Genomic DNA, 6,126 nt, shown 5'->3' with positions numbered 1-6,126 from the left:
TTTGACGTAAGTGTTGTAGCCTTTTGTATGAGGTTAGATAAAGACAATTGTGCTGCTTGTATGAATTGGACAAATACAATATTGAAGAAACATTTCTAGAATGTTTTTACACAGTAAGGATTTGATGATTTTAATGATAAAATTTAATAGTATTGTGCACAATTATGTCATATGCACCTGAATTAGACTAGTTTTATAGTTGAATGCTTGTTCATAATATGTGTAAAGATATTGAAGTTTGTTTGTGGTAGTTGTTGCAAGATTGTCTATTGTGCTAAGGATATTAAAGTTAATTATTTATTAAACTATTTTACTTGTCATCAAAGATGTATCATCATGATCGATGAGTTTTGGAATGTTAGATTACCCAACTTTAGCATAAAGCCAAAAGATACTTTTCTTTTTGTTATATTTATATTAAGAAGATTAATAATTTTGATATAAATAGAGAAAATTATTAATTGATTGTTTCTTTTGAAAATATTCAATTCCGATTTATAGTATAATCATATATTTAAATTATATAGTATTTAGGTTTAGTAGTATCTTTTACCACTAAGTTTGTACACTTATACAAATTTTATCATTTTAATTTCAAAATTATACATCATTTATCTATTAATTGATTACCAAATTAGTAACGTCGACTTTCATTTAAATATGTTTTATATTTTATAAATACGGACTTAACCCTAACGGCTTGTTTGTTTCGGCGGACAGAAATGTAGTGATTTACTGTTTCTGAAGAAAGCATACAAATCAAAATAAAATAAGAAAATTTCTTTTCAGATTGAACAAATTTATGAGGAAAGAGTGTAATTTATTTTTAAATAAAGTTAAATTTTAATATAAATAATTAATAAATAGAAAATAATAAAAATATAAATAATAATAATTTTTACTTTTATTAATAAAAATATTTTTTAATTTATCAATTTTTATAATTAGTTTTTCTCAAATATATTCAAATCATTCTATTTTTCTTTGAATCTAAACAATTTCAAATTCAACCTCCAATTCGACTTAAATTTATTTCGAAAATCATTCTCCTTCCAAACAAAGCATAAGTGTTTTTACACAACTCTCCTCAATCAAACATAATTTAAAATGAAGTAGATACGAATATTAAAAGTCAGTTCTTTAATAGATTGTGACATAACTTTAATAATTCAAAGTCTCTATTTTGTAATTGAAATAAAGTATTTTCTTATCTTTTATTAATATATATTGAAATCATTAAACTCCTATTTTTCATTTTTTTTCCTTTTATGAATGTACTTATTGTTTAAATATATGAAAATAGTTAATGACAAAAATATTAAATTTTCTCAATTTTATGAATATATTAAGAGATGTAATCATAGAAATTTTTTTGAAAATTTTATTTTGTGTTCTATGTATCTAATCAGATAAAATTTTCTATTGTCTTAATTAAGTTAATTAATGAAATTATTTGTATATATTTTTCTTATATCTGTATCATTATACAAACATTTTGTCATTCGGTCTACATTATTTTTTTTTTCAATTTTATCTTTTCACCAGTTTTTTTGTTTCAGTTTTATCTTTTCACTGATTATTTTTTCCAATTTTACTTAGCGATTTTTTAAAATTAAAATAGTTGTCTTCACATTTTTATTCTTTAAATAATTATTAATTATTTTTAAGTAATATTTTTTAAAATTAAAACAATCATTTTATCAATTTTATCATTCATTAATTTAATTTTAGGTATTATTAAATTGAAATAATTATATTATGATTTTATCTTTTTAAATAAATGTTTATTTAAATTTAAATATTTCTATTAAAAGTGAACTAATTATTTATGATAAAAGAAAACACAGATCCGTATAGTACAGTACATGTGAAAATTTAAAATTATATTTAAGAAAATCGTAGTTCTTTACGTAATTTCATAACTTTAAAATAAACAAAAAGAAATTACAAAATTAACTTTATTTTTAAGGAAAGATTTAATTTATAATAGTAGTTAATAATAAGTATGGTTGATGCGACCTAATATAACAAAACAATTTATATAGGCACGCTCTAGTAAAAGAACCAATCAAATACATTTTTAAAATATTAAATACATTTAAAAAATATTTCATACTAATTACTAGTAAATATTCAAGAGTAACTACACATTATTTAACAAAAACTAAAAAAATAAAAGAAATATTTTGTATCCACTCTACATTAAAATTAAAATATGACATTCATATTTAAAGTTTGTTTAAGAATAAATGAAATTTGTTGTTAATTTAAAAAAAAAATCATATTTATAGTTTTTGGTTTTTTTCAAACTTGTTAGATGACAAAATCTTATTCCATGTCTTTACGAAGTTGTAGGTGTTTGTTTTTATAGTCAACTTCTTCGTTGATAGAATATAGTATGTGAGACAAGGATCCAACACGGTCACTTCCAAAGTAATAACACTTTTATTTTCTTTTTTGTTCAACTTTATAATCTCATCTTACTCGACAGTGATAGTGACATCCCAAATATATAATAACCACAATCATATAACATATGCGTCAACATAAAAATAAAGAGAACAGTTAAAGCATGACTTGCGATTAAGTATGGGATTATAGTCATCCATAAAAGAAGACAAAATTTAAACTTAAACAGTTTAGAGTATTCAAAATGTCATGAGTTCAAAGAGAGGAAATCCTAAGTAGACTACACTGTAGCATCAGCATCCTCCAATACTTGCTCCAAAGGTATCTCCTCAACAACATCTGCTCCCATCCAAGATCATCGCAAAAGAAGATATACACAAGCAACACACAACACAAAAACAAGGGTGAGCTAGATAAACAAGCAATATACATATAACACAATCAATGAATATCATCAAGTTTAGTTACATATATAACAGAACAATCCAAAGCATACCTTTCAAACCATGCAATAAGTACTCGACACGACTCATCCGGATTTGTATAATTATCGAACTATTGGTCGTCTTTACACTTGCATAGTTCAGTTGGCCCTCCCCAACACTACGCAAGGTGAATCCTCTTACCAGTCTATGTTTAAACTCTAAGACTATAGACGAAGACCTCCCTCTACTCTTACCACTCACACCGTCCTTCTCTATTTGAGCATGAACAGTGCTTTGAGTGTAGGGATAGACGTACCATTTCAAAGCTCCATACAATTATACAAGACAACAACAAACCCCTACAACCACTTCCAATCATCTCATCCTGAGATGTCCAATTCATACTCAAATACATCATTATAGTTCACAATCATGTTCTTTTCAACCACCCAAGCCTCACACATAAACGTACATGACAATCTGTTAAGCAAACAACATCAATCAATCCAAACTGGAGAAGAAAAGGGTGAAACCCACCTGGTCTGGTCGCATAGCGCACAAAGGTCGCACTGCGAAACCAGAGACTTTCACATAGCGCACACAGACTATTCGCCTTGCGAATTACTTCTGGCAGAGACTCCAGGCCAGCTCTAGTCGCATAGCGCACCTGATTCACCTTACGAATTATCTAACAGGGAGCACCATTGTTTGGCCATTCACACAACGCACTTCTTTCGCATAGCGAATGGTTCAAACAGAGAGCACCCCCTCGGGAGGACTCGCTATGCGAGACAATCCACATAGCGAGTCTGCATAATCTACAGAACACAAGTTTTGCAGAATTATGCACTCCCACTCTCTCCTACCAAATTCAGGTATTTTCTTCAAATTCTAACACCCTAAATCTGTTATTTGGTTGTAGTTAAGCTTATCTAAGTGAATTTAACTCTTCCAAGTACAAATCTAAAGTGATCCTAGACCAAATCTCAACCTAAAACACTTGATTCCTCAACCTAAGGACCCAATTCCACTTCTACCATTTAGGACCTCATTTTACCCAATTTTATTATCCTAACAAGTTACAATAGACTGACTAACACTACCCCAACAGTCTAGTTACACCTCAGACCATAATTGCTCAAAATCATCTCCTCACTTCCTCAAAAAATTTTGTTGTTGGGGAGAATGTAAGAACCTAGAAAATAGAGTAGTATAGTAGATAGGTTTATTAAAATAATGAGACCGAGTATTTTATTATAAAATAATCTTATAATATAAATAGAATTTTCTAAAGCTCGGTTCTCTTCCCTTTTTCTCACATCTCTCTAACTTTTCTCACCCATGGATCATCTGTTCGATGATTAGGAGGTGTCTAGGTGATCCTGGCGTCGAGGGCTACCAAACTGACCGATCAATTTGTTGAATCGAGCAAGTAAGTGGTAAACCCTTTTTTTCTTAGTCTTTAGGGTTTTGATTATGTAAAACAGTTTTGTTTTGCATGAATCAAATGTTCTTCTTTCTAGATTCTTAATTTGTTTGTGATTCTAAGGCTGTTCTTCAATCATCAATCGGTAATTGTAGGTTTTCTAGAATTTCCTTGTACAGCAAGTAATCGGCGGAACGTTTAGAGATCTTGAGTTTTTGAGTTGAGGTAAGAGAAGCTAGATTATTGCTTGAATTAGTGATTTAATGTGTACGTATGATGAGTTTATGTGCAATGTATTGAATGAACTAAATTTAGGTCTTTAGAGGAGATGTATCATGTGAAATTTAATTGTTTGAGTGTAAATTGATGAACTTTGATTTTGAACGGTATGAAATGATATTGGATTTGTTAATGGCTGTATGAAATGTTTGAAATCTGTGATAATGCTGGGTGATTTTGAGTAGAGGCACATTGTTATGTTTTAAGGTTGGTTTTGAGGTAGAAGACTAATGCAAATGGGAATTTGAGGTTGGGTGCTCCTTTGGTCTATTAGGATAGCTTTAGTAAGTCAAATGGGACTTGCTTAAGTCCCTAAGTTGCTCAAAATAGTGATCAAAGTTGTAGAATGCAAATTTGGTTCATAAGTTGATGTTTTGTAGATTTTAGAGTGGAATGCGGTTAGGAAACACTTTAGATTGATGTTAGTAAGGTTTAGAAACATTTGTTCAAGTCTAATTAAGTCCATAACACAAATCTAGGAGTGTTAGAAGTTGGGAAAAATAGTTGGAATTGGTAAAGTTGGTATAGGTTGCGTAATTCTGCAGATTTGGTGCTGCAAATTATGTAGACTCGCTCAGCGAGTGGAGTCGCTCAGCGAGTGGTTTTAGAGGCTAACTCACCGTTTGGTGATTCACACAGCGAGAAGGTGTGTTGAGCGACTGGTTGAGGTCTAGGAGCACTATGAGTTTTATTCAAATAGCGAATGGGTGGGCTCAGCTAATGTTTGGGGGGTCTACACCACTTTCTGGACTTTCACACAGCGAGTTGGGTCACTAAGCGAGATATTTGGGGTCTGTTACCACTAAGAGTTTTATTCGCTTAACGAGTTGGGTCATTGATCGAGTGGGTTGGAGTCTGGAGGCACTATCTGTAGATTCGCACAACGAGCTAGGTTGCATGAGAAGAACTATCTCACTCATGATCTTAAGTTGGCAGTCGTTGTGTTTGCCTTGGAGATTTGGAGGCACTATCTTTATGGTGTGCGGTTCTAGGTGTTCAGTGACCATAAGAGCTTGAAGTATCTCTTTGATCAGAAGGAGTTGAACATGAGGCAGAAGAAGTGGATGAAGTTTCTTAAAGATTATGATTTTGATCTTCTCTTTAGGAAGACGAATGTTGTAGCAGATGCATTGACTAGAAGACAGTGTTTTCTGATGGTTAGAGAGTTGCAGCTTGTGGAAAGTTTTAGAGATTTGAGGTTGCAAGTGGACTTAGAGACAGATTGTATCAAATGTAGCAGTCTTGTAGTGTCGAGTGATCTGTTGAGCTGTATCAGAGAAGCAGTTATTAGATGTCGAGTTACAGAGATTCGTGGGTTTGATTGAATCTAAGCAAGACAGAGAATTTGCTTTGGGGGTTGACAAAATACTGAGATTCAGAGGCAGAATTTGTGTCCCCAATGATGGTGAGTTGAAGAGATTAATCCTTGAGGAAGATCATCAGAGTCGTTTTAGTATGCACCTGAAATGAATAAAATGTATCAAGACCTTAAGGAATCCTTCTGGTGGTCTGGGATGAAGGGAGATGTGGCACACTTTATTTCTTCGTGTTTAACCTATAAGAGAGCTAAGGTGGAGCATCAGAGAT

This window comes from Vigna angularis, chromosome 6, assembly GCF_016808095.1.
Source record: "Vigna angularis cultivar LongXiaoDou No.4 chromosome 6, ASM1680809v1, whole genome shotgun sequence".
NCBI lineage: Eukaryota > Viridiplantae > Streptophyta > Magnoliopsida > Fabales > Fabaceae > Vigna > Vigna angularis.
Note: the sequence above shows the minus strand (reverse complement) of the source record.